Source organism: Thunnus maccoyii, chromosome 9, assembly GCF_910596095.1.
Source record: "Thunnus maccoyii chromosome 9, fThuMac1.1, whole genome shotgun sequence".
NCBI lineage: Eukaryota > Metazoa > Chordata > Actinopteri > Scombriformes > Scombridae > Thunnus > Thunnus maccoyii.
This window is the reverse complement of record NC_056541.1, coordinates 5,617,807-5,634,184: the sequence shown is the minus strand read 5'-3', so window position 1 is coordinate 5,634,184 and position 16,378 is coordinate 5,617,807. Positions and strand designations below refer to the sequence as shown.

The 16,378-nt window shown below is 37.2% G+C and overlaps 1 protein-coding gene across 1 annotated transcript in view; it reads left to right on the top strand.

Annotated features, from left to right (window-relative positions):
• Window positions 1-631: 631 nt before the first annotated feature.
• Window positions 632-16,378, top strand: part of rusc2 (RUN and SH3 domain containing 2) — a 43,718-nt gene continuing 27,971 nt past the window's right edge. The window contains exon 1 of the mRNA XM_042421473.1: window positions 632-806. The gene's annotated coding sequence lies outside the window, so the exon portion shown is untranslated. The remainder of the gene's footprint in view (window positions 807-16,378) is intronic.

Below are 16,378 nucleotides of genomic sequence, written 5' to 3'. Positions count from 1 at the left end.
TAATATTACTGACAACAGTGCTACAACAATTGTTGTTGTTGTTGTTATTATTATTATTATTATTATTATTATTATTATTATTATTAGTAGTAGTAGTAGTAGTAGTAGTAGTGGTATGTGAACAGTGGAAAGTAAATTTACTCAAGAATACTGTAGCTACTTAAGTACATTTTTGAGGTACTTGTACTTGAGTACTTCTATTTTATACTACTTTATAGTTCCACTCCACTACATTTCAGAGGGAAATATTGTACTTTCTACTCCTCTACATTCATTTGACAACTTAAGTTACTTTTCAGATGATGATTTGACACAATAGATAATATAACAAGCTTTTAAAATACAATAGATAACAATATATCAGTCAGAGGGACCAAACAACTACTTTTATTGCAATACTTTAACTACATTTTGCTGCTAATACTTTTACTTAAATAGGATTTTTAATGATTTTTACTTTTAATGGAGTATTTTTTTTATGTTGCTGTATTTGTACTTTTACTTAAGTATCTGAATCTTCTTCCAGCACTGATTGTATCCGTGGTTGAGGTGACAGGCCTGTGATTGTATGCCAGTCGTCCCACCCAGGATTAGATAATCAGTCTGGGACCAAGCTGTGACCTCAGGCTGACGTCGCTCCGGCCCTGCCCATCCTGCGATGCACCGCCGCTGTCTGTCCTGCAGTCTCGCAGTGAGAAAACAATATTCCCACACGTTGAGGACTAGCAGCCCCACCAGCCCGGTTATCTACCAGCTACACATGTTTTATATCGAAAACAGACCAACTGCCGACCATCCGGAACAAGGTGAGTGTGTTTAATGATGATTTTAGTGGTGGTTTTTTTCGGTGTCAGAATCGGTGAAGAACCGACGGAGCAAAGCGGGAGAAAAAGGCTCCGCTCAGCAGCAGCATCGCGTCGGAGGCTGAAAAAATGATGCCTCGGTCGGTCATAACGGGAGAGACGCAGCCTCGGCTTTCAAACCCGTATTTTCCGCTCTTAACAGCCTTGTCGTCTCTTAACAGAATATTATTTTCGTGTAACGTTTAATTCAGAGGTGATGTATTAAGAGGATATGTGTTGCTAGCTTGGTTGGTGGCGTTATGTGTTTTTATCGCAGTGGCACAAAGGCGGCGAAGCGTATAGGGAACCGTTTGACACATCTGCGGTGTTTCATCGCTCATTTATGGGTTAAAATTCAGTGGAGTCTGGATTAAAATACACAATTAGAGAATAAGAGACAGTTTTTGTTCCTTCATGACAAACTGAACGGTTTTATCGCTGACACATCAGCGGCCTGCACCCTTGTTATCACCATATTGATCCACATCTCTACAAACAGCCGTTATCAAGTTCATTAGAATGACGTATTAAGACTTCCGTCGAAATCCTACAGAATAAAAGCCTGGGATGAGCTGAGTGAGATTTGAAACTGTTGAGTTATTTGGTTTATTAAAGGGACATATAACCACGTTTAATGTGGATGTCCAATCAGTGTTGAAGGTAAATGTAGTCAACTGAAGCAATAAATTCCTCAGTGCGTGCTGTATTGACCGAGAAAGCTGAGTTTTCCTGCTCATGTAGCCGTGCCAGCAGTGCCTACATGTACCAGGATGCATTGAGCCGGTCATATCCTCTTGCCCTGCTAATGCAGCCGCAGCCTTGGCCTCTCTCTGCTGCATTTCTCCGGCCATATACTCAAGGAAATACCGAGTCAGCCAAAACGCTGTAAAACGTATCCTTGTCCAGAACATCCTCTGCACACATATCTTGGGATGCTGTTTGCGCTTTTTAGAAATGTAGCTAGTTTTCAATATAGGTGAAGAGGAAGTTTGGTTTTTGAGCGGCATGTAGCGCACACCCCCTGGCTACCCAGACGCAGAGACTAGAAATCCAAGCTGAAATAACCGCAAGTTCTTCCTTGCTCCCAACTACACGTCAAATGATAGTGCTAGTGTCGAAAGAACAACAGATTTTACCGCTAATGCCCCAGAGACACAGAGAACATTGGCAACAACTGCAGGTGATTTTCACACTATATCCCTAATTTGGATAGTTAGAGATATGGTTGAAAATCGGCGAAATGGCCCCTTAATGTTCTATTTTATAATATAAATAAGAATTAAAGGACCAGTGTGTAAGATTTAGTGGCATCTAGTGGTGAGGTTGCAACTTGTGAAAAATACAAAAGGCTCTCTTTAGAGCCAGTGTTTGGTTTTTTGTCAGTTCTGGGCTACTGTAGAAACATGGTAGCACAACATGGCGGGCTCCGTAGAAGAGGACCTGCTCAATATTATGCTCTATGTCTGCCGAGTCCGTTCTGCTTTATGCTACTAAATTCTACACACTGCACCTTTAACATAATATTCAAAAAGAGTTAAAACATTGTATGGAAATTAAATCAGTTATGAGTCTTTATTTATGCTTCCCTTTATGTGTCCCTCTATGTGCACATAGAGTGACATGCAAATGAAAATATGGCAGCCAAAAACTAATTTAAAAAAAGTCAAATTTAGGGCAAACAGTCGTAAAAGGGAGACCTACAACATAAATAGAAGCCAATTATATATATGTTATTGCATATACTGTAAGAAATGCTGCAAAAAAATGAAGTCTCATTTACAAAACACCCATGAAATGCAATAATATCCATAGTATCTATACACAGCTACAAGTTTACTCTTACTTTACATTCTACTTTTAGGTTTGTGTATACTTTTTATAAAAATGTAATGATCTGATTATGTTAAGTATTTTGATTATTGTTGCGCAGTAAATCCACACTCCCAGCCTTTATTTTGACGGCAGACTGGTTGTACTTCCTGATATATCCTGGCTGGTTTATGCTGTCGGTGTCTTGAGGTCCATTACATGCAATGTTGTGGGAATGCAGATTAGTTTACTGGCCTGCACGGCTTAATAACGCCATGTCTTGTTTTCTGCACTAACCAGTATGTTTTGCTGCTTGATTAATTAAGTTAATAAGATATATATTATCACAATAATCATGCAAGTGAAGTAATCTTTCAGTCACCTTGTTATACGTTGTGTTTTGTGAGAGACTCGGAGGTGTTGTTACTGAATAACTGCAGTATTTGTCATATTTTTGCATACTTAAGATTTAAAGAACACACAGTGGTTCAACATGTAGGTTAATCTGCTGGGTGGTCTACTTACCCCACTGCCTCTATGCTGCTAGAGAGACTTGATAGATAATCTCAGCAGGAGATAGTCCACTACATAGCTATCCTCCTGTTATGTAAACTCTTTTTTTTTTTTTTTTTTGCTCTCTGCTCTCCAGAAGATTCAGATTTGTTTACAGAATGATTTAGCATGTCCACATGTTGGCAGCCTGCATACTTGTGCAGTATATTTATTACAGTAGTTTTGCAGAAAGTCACTGCCTGCAGATATTGTAGCTTTTCTTATATGTTAATTGCATTACAAATGTTTAATGATTGAATAATTGTTTTTTTATGCAAGAATGCTAAGAATTTGCTAGTTGCAGCTTCGCAAAGTTGAGGATTTGTCATACATGATAGTAAACTGAATATCTTTAGATTTTTGACTGTTAGAGCAGCAACGATAAGCAGATTAATCGATCGCTAGCAACTATTTTGATAATTGAATGATCGTTGTAGTGATTTTTAAAGCAAAAATGCCAAACATTTGCTTCTCAAATGTGAAGATTTGCTGCTTTGTGAAGTGAATATCTTTGGGTTTTGGACTGTTTGTCAGACAAAACAAGAGATTTGAAGATATTATCATGGGCTGTTGGAAATTAAAGCAGCATTTTTCACTATTATCTGACATTTTAAAAGTTAAATAGAGAAAATAAGACAGATTAATTTATATAAATAACTGTTAATTGCAGCCCTACACTGGATAAAACGAGATCTTTGTCACAGTAGCTGTAACACCAGTACACTAGGACCAGTCGCAAGTTTTAGAAGAAATTATTTGGCGTGCAAAGCTCAGGCGGTTGAAAATAATTGAGAAAAGTAAGACAAACCGCACCCCTGAGAGAAATATGTTTCTGCCAAACTGACTGCAGTAGATTAGAGGGCCTGTTTAAGGGGAGAGTTTGTTAGACGACTGTGTAACTTTGTTTGGAGTTTGTTGAGTTGTGTGGATTCCTGAGTTAAGCCAATTTTGATTTAGCTATTTGTTTTTTTGTTCCAGTTTTGGAGACATGTGTACTTTTTGCTTCACAGTGAAAATTAATAACCCTCTTTAAGTCTCTGAGTCTGCCTCCTGTCATCTTCTTTACTACTGCGGTTAAGCCTCCCCACAGGAGCTAAACCAAGAAAAATGTTTGGTAAATGAGTAGAAGGAGACTTTTTTTTTTTTTTGGTAGTCAGAAAGCTTTGCATGAAATCAAACATCCACGCTGCCCTAATCAAGCAGAAATGAACTGAACTCACTGATTAAAAGTCATCCTAGAGCTACATATAAGGTCACGATATTACCCTAAAACAACACTAGAGACCCAAACTGTTTTTTTTAAAAAAAAAACAGGATTCAAAGCTACAATGTTGTAGATTTGCAGTTATCAGATCAATATACCTGTCTTAAGGTAAACATAGATGTGTTTGTTTGTTTGGATTCCTCTTGGTTAGCTAATATCTCTGTCACTAAACCCAAAAGGTCAGTCTTGTTAAAGTGTCTAGATACTGAGTGGTAGTGCTGAAAGTTGCTGGTAGATCAGTAACAGTCACTTTCTCCTGCGCACTACCGTGACTTTGTATAAGGGCTACAAGTAAGATTTATTTTTGATTAATTTATTAACCACTTAGTTTAGAAAACAAAGATTTGCTTATTTTATCCAACCAACACTCCAAAACCCAAATATATTTAATTAACAGTGATATAAAGCAGCAGCACAACCTCACATTTGGCAAGCTGGAAGAAGAGATTGTTTGGCATTTGTGATTGATAAATTACTTAAATGTTTACTCAGTAATTAAAGTTTATTGCTGTTGATTGACTAATCATTTCAGTGCTACTTATTACATTAATTATTAGCTTTAAATCATAGTGAAAGTCATTTACAGCAGTAGTTTAAGAGACCGATGCTGAAATCTGTCCACATCACACAGCAACTGACTCGGTGTGTCAGGCGACGTGTCTGCTCTCCGTGTTCAGCTGCTCTTCCAGATCTGGGAATGTGTCTCTTCATGTTATGCAACTGGAGTGCCTGCAGAGTCCGGATGCGCATAGTTTCTCTATGTGTTTGTATGTGTTTGTGTTTGATATGTGTGAATGTGTACTTAGATTTAATCTGTCATGTGAGTATCTCAGATTTGTAATGGCACTGTATGCAGTTATCCATGCAGGTCCTATTATGTGTTATCTAGTTTCCCTAAATAGAGTTTTTCAACATTCTGTTATCTGCAGCTGCACTCAATGGAAGAAAAAAAAAAAAAAAAGGTGTTGGCTTGTTTTGGAGGCTGTCCAATGTTGAAGGATAACATTTCAACAGCATAATTATTCTCAGAACTTTTTCAAGGTGTGCCAACATCCCAAAAGCATTTATTCTCTGAACTCTCTATTATTGAGATACTATAAAAAACACGCAAGTCATACCAGTTGTGCTTGGACGATCCAGCTCCCGTTGAGACTTCAGTGTCCACGAAATTAAAATGATTGAAATTAAAAATATGATTTCAGAGGGAGACCGAAATGACCCATGTATATTAATGTAAGTTGATGTTAATTGCAGCCATAAATTCCCCTTAAATCCATCGTAGCTGATGGTTCAGCGCCTCCCCGTCTAACTTCTAACCGCTTCCGTGGCTGCGCTTTAATTCCTCCTGCTGTTTAAAGTCATTTCCACAGTGCAGAACATTATTAGTCTGCATTGGTTTATCGTGAAAAGACTGGCTTTTTATTTGGAAGTGCAGTGGATTCAAAAGAGTTTTTAAACCTACAAACCAGACAGTGCTCAAAAACTCTTTAACCTCATGTTAGCTCTCCCTGTAAATAAAAAAGCCATAGAAATGAGTCATAGGACAGTGTGTCTTCACAGCCAGCTGAACCCACGTGTAGCTTCTGCAGGCATTTGGTGGTGTGACCTTTAGATGAACCACTTTGGGTTTATGGAAGTATTGCCAAGGTTTCACGATGAATAAGAAACTTTCTTGTACTTTTTAGGGTGAGAGAATTACATTTGTACAAGTATATTTAAACTAAACTTAAGTACAATTTTGAGGTACTTGTACTTTACTTGTACTTGAGTATTCCACTTTACTTTATGCTAACTCCACAACATCTCAGAGGGAAATGCTGTACTTTTTACTCCACTATATGTATCAAGTTACAAATACTTTGCAGATTTTAAAGGGGTTATTCTGCACATTTCCAGGTCTATATTTATCTTCTGGGGCTCTACTGGAATACCTTTGCATCTTTTACAGTTATAATAACTCCTTATATAATTGATACTGGCCCTTTATGCAGCCCCTCGGTTCAGCCTCTGTCTGAAACAGGCCGTTTTAGCTCCTGTCTCTTTAAGACCCCCCCTCTTGATGAGTCCACTCTGTTCTCAGAGGGCTCTGGAGGCTATGTAAACAAACAATAGTTGTTTCTTTTTCACATACATACATCCCTACAATGTTCGGGCCTGAATCAGATCCGAAATATACCGAGTGGACAACGTGAACAACCTTAACGGCTACAGAACAGACGGCCGTTTGTGAGCACGCGCAAACAATCTGATATCCTCACAAGGAGGAAGTAGAGGTATCTTTGCAAATGAAGCGTTCAGAGCAGGCTGAAGCCCTGGGTTTTGACTTGAAGGTGGTATTTTTACATATGTTCACACATTCAAAATCAAATTAATGCATCAGTAATAACAGTGATCCAATAATATATATGAAAATGTAATACTCTGTTTCTTACATTGTGGTATTGAGTACATTGAGTCAAAATGTAAGGACATGGCCATAATTTGTGTTCCTGGAAGGAAAATAATTATATGGATGGTGGATGTGCAGCTGCATTTTTCAAGACTTTTGAATCACACACACAAACACACACACACACACACACACACACACAAGCACACACAGCTTTTACCCTCTAGCTTGTTATGGTAGTTCAGTTCCTTTCATGGCTCTCGGCCTGCAATGCTTCACTGGTTTAAAGGCACTCAGATGACTGTTTGGGAGAGCTGTGTGCGTGTGTGTGTCTGAATATGTGTTTATTACAGGAATAGATGAATGTCACCCCGGCCTGCTCTGTATTCCATGCTCATTTGTCTGACTGTGAAAGAGCACCGAGGGCTGCTGGAACACTATCAATATACCGTGGACATTTTCATTGTGCTGTTGCGTGGAAGTGAACAACAGTCTATGACGACTGGTAGCTCAGCTGCTGAATCAGGGTGGAGATACGTAGGGAGAGAGAGGCAATAACTTCCTCCGACAACTACCACAAATACAAGTTCAGTACAAATTTCAATATTTAAATTTAAATAATAATGAATAAGAATATAAATCCTTAAAGAATGCATCGCTGGTTCCTCATAATTTGCCTCCACAGACTCTGATTCTTTGGTGTCTTTGTAGTTCCAGAGTTTATTGGCAAAAACATTGAGCTCGATGAAGAGGTTAATACTGCTCCTTAGACTCAGCCGATGATAGAGCTTTCCTTTCCTACCGCAGACATTCTGACTTTGAATCACATCATTTGATTATTGCTTAATTGTTAACTGTAAAAGTAAATTCACTGGTTTCAGGTATTCATGCTTTTTTGTAAATTGAGCATCTTTAGGTTTTGGACTCTTGGTTGGACAAATTTGATGATGTCATCTCGGTTGACGGGCATTTTAAACTGTTTTCTGACATTTTATTGATTAAATTAGGGCTGCGACTAACGATGATTTTCATTATTGATTAATCCGCCCGTTATTTTCTTGATTGAATGACGAAGAATGCCCTTATAATTTCCCAGAGTTGAAAGTGACGTTTTCATATGTCCTGTTTTAGTTCGATCAACAGCCCAAAACCCAAAGAAAATCAGATTACCATCAATCATGTTCAACAAAGAAAAGCATTACATCATCACTTTTGAGAAGCTAAAACCAGCAAATATTTGCCATTTTTATAATAGTTGCTAATTAATTTTCTGTTATTTACTGGTATTTATCTGCTATATCTAGATACATATCTGTTATGGAAAATATCCTTATTAAAATAATGATATCACATAGTCCTACATTCTCATACTCAAAGATAAATTAGTCTTAATAACAGCGATTGAGTGATAGAGCAAATGATGCCTCAGTTTCAGAGAAGGAATTACTGTATAGTCCACACACTACAGTAAACACAACAGTCTGACTCACTGTACATGCGGCAGAGTCGACACAAGCTAATATACAATGTGAGAGGCAGAATGACAACTGTAGTATAAGTTGATGAAACTTGTATCCATAATGTTCCCCTTAAATCTTACAGGTTTTTTCTTTTGCAAAATTGAAAAGATGAACTGATGGTTGTGATTTCTGCTGCTGCCTCCTACGCTAAAAGCGTAATTGTGTTTTTGTGGGGTGATCTGGGTGAAACCATCTGCAGTCCATCTTGGTTGGATATTAGTCTGTGCGGCAATATGGGAGGAGAGAGAAGAGAGAGATGAAGGAAGGAGGGAGGGAGGGAGGAAGATGATAAGGGAGGCAGAAGTGGGTAAAGTAAAGACGTATTACACTGCAGTGCACACGCACAGTGGATGAAAGAGAAGCAGAGAGAGATAGAGAGAAAGTAGGGGAGCAGGGATTTAGTGAGGCTGAGTGGGGGGGGGGGATAGGGGATGGGGGAGAAGAGGGTAAAGTATGATGGATCGAAAGGAGGCAAGAAAGAGAGTGCTTGGAGCCGGACCAGAGAAAGAGAAGAGTGACAGAGACGGCACAGAGTGAGAGACGTGATGGCTGACAGAGAAGAGATCTGCAGCTTTTACAAATGAGATATTCTAGCCTCATGATGTTTATGTTGGTGTCTTAACATAGCCTGTGTATTTGTGTTAAAGTAAGTTTAGAAGCCTGTACGTCAGTGTGTTAATCATACCTAATTAATCCCTCTGGGGAGATTTCTTCTAAACTAATGTGCTTGAAGGCATTGGGAAAAGAATAACACCACTCTTATTTTTTTTCAGTAAAGCTAAACGTAATGTATAAATCTTACAAATCCAAAAGTAATGTGAAAACAGAAGTGAGTCAAATCATTTCAAAATGAAGTAACGCTGATACTGCCGAGGCCACAGCCACTTAAAAGCAGGGTTTACAATGGGATACTATTACAGCAGAGCTCAAATGCATAATGGACTAAAAGGAAAAGTGATCTTTCATTACAAAACAAAAGTCAAACAATTTCCTCTGTAGTTTGACACATTTCTTTCAACTTCTTAGTGTCATACAACTCTTCCACATTGCACCGGATAATGTCAAAATACATCATCAATAATCTTATAACATCACTGCTTGCCGTAGTTCTTGAGAATTTTACATTTTGGGAATTTTTAACTCAACACTCAACTTTAAAATCACTTTTAAAACAACAGTTTTAATCTGTTTGTGTCTTTTTATTGTAACAGTTTTGAAAAGTGCCATGTAAATAAAGTATATTAGTATTAGTTTATTATAAATAAATATTCATTTAGCATTCTGTTGTTGACCATCAGTGTTCATGCCTATTAGCTTTTACAATTCATTTGGCAAAGTAGAATTACGTGACTGAAACCAGCCTATGTTTTAAAATTTGAATTCACACAATTTTGGTCCATAAGATGACATTTGGTTTCACTGAAGGATTTACAGAAAACACACTGAAATCGATACCATAAAGACAATTGTCAACTCTCAGTTTCTTGCTACTGCAGAATACTGAAGTTATCATGTATGCAGAAGACACTGTGTAATTTTTTAAATAAAGATAATCTGTTGCAAATGTCCTTAAGCAGTCAGCTTCTGCCTGCCTCTTTCCTCCTGCTGTGTGATATGTCAGCTAACACTAATACCTGTCAGTAGTGGCAGCATGTTACTCGACTGTTATGCAAGCGTCTGTAAGCTCTTCAAGTTCAGAAAGAGAAACAGCCTAGGAGGGAAACTGTCGTTAAGCCTTTGGGGAAGCTTGGATCAAGGTCATGTTCCCATCTTTAGCTCGCTTGACAACACACAGATAGTTGAAGAGATTGACGTGTTCATTGTTAGTGCTCGTGTGTAAGTGTATATCTCATGTACATATGTGTTACTCTCAAAACATGAACCATGTTTCCTTTAAAGCTCACTTCTGTCTGTCTTGTGGGATTTGTCTTTGGCTTCATAAAGTTCTCAGAAACTTTACGAGAAAAAGGGGAATATGCCTCTGCTCAGTTTGCTCTGGAAGAAAAGCAACCTTGTTTTGCTATTGTGCCATAAGGCAATCAGTATATCTGGCATATCCTGATGTAAAATGCACTATAGAGGTCAGTGGAGGTTTCCGATAAATTATGTAATTCCACTAATGACTCACCATCAGTGTGGTAATTTATTGATGTTGATGATGAAACAGTTTCCCCTCCATCTTCAGGGATCTATGAGCTGTGAAGGAGGCAAAGGGATGAGAGCATTTTTTCCTACCGGGATCAATAAGGCTTCACATTTCGCTTTATCAAGTAGTACATGGAAATCAGTTCACACCAGCATATTCTATTCAGTGCCACCTGTTTTTGTTTTTCAACTTCAACACTTTTCCATCAGCTCAAAATATCACAGTAAATAAGGAAATAAAATTTAATAGCAGAGTGAAAAGGGCTGGTAATTTTCTTTGTCTCAAAGCAGATAGGAAAGTGGAAGCTTTGAAACTTCTACAGGATGCTAAGTTGAAAGACATTTGTTCTGATTATAGCTAACTCATGAGTCAGTCTGTATCTGGTAGATTTATGGCTTCCTTATTGGTTTTATCAGGGTTTCACATGGGCCAATTGGGCATGTGTCTGCTCCATCTAACACATTTCTAGCATATAACAGCGTATATGATATATGGAATATCTCAAGAACTATTGGATGGATTGCCATGAAATTCGACAGACATTTATGCTCCCCAGACAATGTATTCTGATGACTTTTATGATTCTCGGTCACAGGATAACTCGTGATATGATACCTCTAAAACAAATGACTGAATGCCTTTTAGCCTCAGCTGTACTTTCAGATTAGTGCAAACATTTTTATTTTTGTGCAAAAAGCTTGACAACGTGCGGCTTAATTTTGTTTTCTAGCAGAATGTCGAATTCAATATTCAATATTTTTTAAGCAAAAATATCAAACATTTGCTGGTTGCAGCTTCTCAAATGTGAGGATTTTAAGCTTTTCTCTGTCATACGTGATGGTAATCTGAATATTTTGGATTTTGGACTGTTGATCAGACAAAACAAGACATTAGAAGATAAACAACTTAAAACAGGCAATGAATTTTGCTTGTAAAAGCTGAAAGCTGAAATATAAAACTGGCAGAATTGGAAGCTGAACAGCATTACCTAGAAACTTGAGAGTTAAAATACATTGTTAGAAAAGCTGGAAGGTAAACGTTAAAATGTTCAAAGCTGGAAGTTAAAATAAATTGGCTGAAAGGAAGAAATTATTTGTATTAACATCACACAGATGAACTGAATCGCTAAACACTTTGAAGCTGCAAAGCATTGCTGAAAATGCAGAAATGTCAAATGAGTTGCTAGGATCGGAAGCTGAACTGCATCATCTAAGGAAGCTATGAGCTGAAATGCATTGCTAAAACGCTGAAAGCCAAACTGTAAAACTGTCAATGTTTTCACTTCTATTGTAATAAATTGTTGAAAAAAAAGCTTAATATTTTAAAAATGTAGAAAAGGTAGAAAAAGTTCAATAGAAGCATGAATATCCCACCAAACAACTTCTTATAACTCAAAAACAGTCACATTGAAAAAATACTTTCAGCTCAAGCGACCCGAGATTTCAGCAGTGATAGTGATATACGATATGTGTCCGTAAGATTTCAAATAAAGGAGCTGTGACAGTTTATATATCGACATCATCTCCGTTTTCGATAAGGAGATTCAGAGTTCAGATAACATGGGAGTAAACTGTCGTTTGGTTGATTTATTCAAAAACTGTGAGTCCTGCACTTGTTTCTGACATTTTATAGACAAAAAGATTAATTGAACAAAAAATTGTGTTGTTTTAAAATAAGAATTACAAGTGTAACAATTAGTTGATTAATAGATTAGTGAAATAGTCAGCAACTCTTTTGATAATCAGATAATATTTTGAGGATTTACTGCTTTTCTCTGTTTTTATATTATTATAAATTCAGTATCTTTTAGACAAAACAATACATTTGAATAAGTCGCTTTGGACTCAGAGAAAAATTGGAAATTGGTTGTTTTTTCACTACTCTTTGACATTTCATAAACTAAAAGATTAATCGACGATGAAAATAAACGTCAGTTGCAGCTCTAAGAAGTAATGCTAGAAAACAGAAATGTTTAGAAAGGGTTGAGTCTTCAAATTGACCATTACCTTTTTAAATTGTGTATATTAACCTGCACTTGTGTCTTACATAAAACTTTCCAACACTTGGCTGCTGTTGGTGGGAAATTTCCACCCTGAATACATGGCTCAGAGTAGTGTGACATTAGGTCATTTCCTGGTTGTTTTCACTTTTTCTCCCCGACTTTTCTATGTAGATTTTAACATACTGTGTGTCTTCCTGGCTAGACAAAGAATTACTGCTTAACAAATTGTGTTTTGTTGAGGCAGCGACGTGAGACAACTTTAAAAACTCCACGCGAAACTTCGAGATTGTTCATTTTCAACATTCCTTCTTTTTAGCTCGTCCACTCTTTTTGTTTAGCTTCATTCGACGCTGCTGTGAGATGGTGAATGTGTGCAACAAACAAAAGCTCTTTTATTCGGTTAACCACACACACACACACACACACACACACACACACACACACACACACACACACACCCAGAGCACTGAGCCTGTAACTCAACAACCAGACAGCTAAGACAGGAGAGAGACAGAGGCTGTCTGAACAGAGGATACATGAAAAAATGAGTTTGCAGTGACAGTGCAGTTTGTTTTTCTGAGAATCAGCAGCAGCCTGGAAATGTCTGTAATCTTTAGCTGGTGTTGTTTAACCAACCTGCTCACCAGGTAACCAAATTAAGTCCAACTTTAATGAAGGCTGCAGGATATTTCATAGTATTCAAATATGTTTAACTATTCTATTAAAAAGATGCATTTTACAAACATTGTACAATGTAAAAATGCTGCACAAATGCTGTTCAGAGCATCATATTACTGTAATAACACAAGAATAGCAACAAGAACGCCGGACAGCACTCAAGGAGAGGACATTCCCATTAATAGCTGCACAATGTTCAAAATATGTTACCTTTTTTTTGCAGGTTAAAAAGCATCCAGATATCGAGTTTAAAACTTAACTGAATTTCGTTGAAAACTGAAAGTTTGTTGGACGTCTGGTTTGCCTATAACTGTCGTTTCAATAGCATTAGATCACAGTATTTAAATGTGAAACAGCTTCTAACTATATGTTGTAATATAGATTGTAAAATATTAATGAAACAAACAAATAAAAGACTTTTAAACCAAATTTCAGCCCAGTTTTAACCTGCACGCTTAAATGCCCTTTGACCTGCAAATTAGCTAAACCATGCATGCAGTAGTCTGAGCTACTTGAAGTTTAAAGTTTTACAATTATTTTTGAGTCTGACCAACGTCTTCATTATATTTCTGAGGTTGAAGAACGTCGATGTTATTGATGACATAGTTGAAAGTATTTCAGCTCCAATGTTTTCATCTTGGTCTTTGCTCAATTTTCATTTTATTTTTTACCCTAAGGGTCATCATTTTGCCATTGCGTACTTAAAAACTGACAGGTTTAATATGACCTTCAGTTCTTCACCCCTCCCATCCTCCTGAGTGACATAAAACATTTTTTAAAATTGAGTTAAATGAGTGAACCATCAAAAGGAGCTCTAACAGACTGTGAAATAGAGGGATAATACTGTACCATTATGTGAAATATTGGTTGCTTGAAGTTTCAATCAATGGTGACTTTTCCCCAGAAGATAATGAGAGTTATGATGGTTGAAATCTCAGCTCCTGAGCAAACATTTGTTTAGTCTTAGTTTTAGAAAAAAAGTATGGTCAGAAAGTTTGTTTTCTACCCTTATTATATTGTTTAAACATTCAGATTTGAAGACCGCATTCAATAAACATCCAGCTGTGAGTGTGGATCTGTCATCGTTAGTGCGATCTCCCTGTGGCGGTGTCGTCTGTCTCTGCCTGGTGAGGGTGCGCCTTCCCTCGGATGCCCCCCTCCCAGTCTCAGTATTATTCCTGGAAGTGCAGCCCTGATGATATAAGAGGGAGGATGTCCTTTGTTACAGCTTCTCTTTCCTTTTCCTCATTGTTTGAATGCTTCATAAATAGTATTAGTAATTTCCCAACCTGCTCTCGAAAACGATGAAACATAGTAATGTGGGTTTTACCAAAATCAAAGCTAATTTGCTTTTACTTGAACCCTCAATGGATCCTTAATTATTTGTGGTTGTTCTGTTTGAATGTACAGATTAAGCTGAACAAGCGTAGGATACTTCTGTCTTTATGTACCTGTATATATGTTTTAGGAACACATATTTTCACATTTTGCCAAAATATTTTCTTCCAACTAACCTAAATGGCTAGTTGGACCATTTTAAATAAATCACCCGTCAGTCTGTGGTTTCCAGATGAGACCTTTCTGGTTAGTGTCCCGTCACAGTGGCTGGTTGTTTCTACAAGCTAACCAGCAGCCTCACAGCCAATGTTTTCTATCATTTAGCTGATTCTTGTTGGTTTGCCATCCTGAATAATATGTATGAGTAATAAATTACTCATAGTTTTTTCCAGCTGAGAGTGAATATAACTCATGTTCAAGCATAATATTGTAGATTACCCAACTTTCTCAATACAAACTATACCTTTAAATGGCCATATCTCATAAAAGTAATGAACTTAATAATATATTATGTGTTATATTTGAAGAACATGTTGAGGTTAATTACAATTATTTGCATTGTATCTATAAGGATAAAAATTCTGTAATTCTCCAAATCGGTACGACAGATAGGCTATTGCTTATGGACGATAACAATCTGAAAAATGTCAACACCATTGGTTTTAGCCAGCGTTTTCAGGTGCATCACATCCAGAAAAAAAGTATTTCAAAAATAGTATGAATATGAGAAGCTTAGAGCTTATTTGGTGAGCCAAAAAACTTTTATTGTTGTTGTGGACTTCTTTCTTTGTCCTAGTATACGTATTTTCTGTCGGTTGAACAGTATGCTATGCTTGTTATTAGTGACCGGCATATGTGTTTACTGGTTATTCTTGTCTTTTTTGTATTTATATCTGCAAGTTTGTGCTTGTACATATAAGTAAAAAACTTATAAAATCTCACCAGCACACATTTTTACTTATTTATTTGAATTACAGGTTTATTTTTGCATCTCGCTCTTTGTGCAAAATAAATGAACTTACCTTTAAAAAAAGATAAATAAAGGTATAATGATCCTGGTCTGATTATAGACTTAAGATAAGTCAAAGCTATGAAAATGAAGAGTGAGACAGTCTAAGAAATGATAAGAGCCAGTTCTGCCTGCTTAATATCTGTACTGGATCCGAATAATTTAGGTCAAAACGTGCGTAGAGTGTCTGTGTATTATATACGTACAAACTAACACGAATGCAATCTATAGTCCTCAAGCATTTGTATGTGTCTCCTCTTTCATCTTGTTGTTGTCACCCTACTGGTTGCCATGGATACTTCACTATTCTCCCCGGATTCTTTTAGTGGTTGTTGTCTCATACTGTAATGTCTCTCTCGCAGCACCGCTCCTCCTCATTGGCCGGTGTTGTAGCTAGGGTTTCTGATGTTGCGTGGGAAATGAAATTTGATTGGCCGGACCCAGCCTCTTTGTTCTAGTTAACCCGTTATCTGATCTCATCTGCTGTAATCTGGTAAAAACACAGAGCTCAGCGGTGTTATTGTTGGCTCAAAGAGACCAGCAGGACTTTTTTTTTTTTTTTTAAAGAACTATTTGTGTCTTAGAAGCTTGACCTACTCTGTATTATGCTCTTTGTTTTGTAGGAACTGAGCAATATAATTTCCCAACTTTTCTCTACTGAGCACAATTCTCAGATATGTTTCTGATACATTTCTATCAGTGCATGTTTTAGTATGAAAAAGCTCTTTTGTCGAGCTGTGTGTTAGGAAGATGGTTCCTCTGGCTGTGGTGTGTGGCAGGAAGCATAATAGCAAGTCTATTCAATGGTCCCTTTCACAAGTTTCTCTGT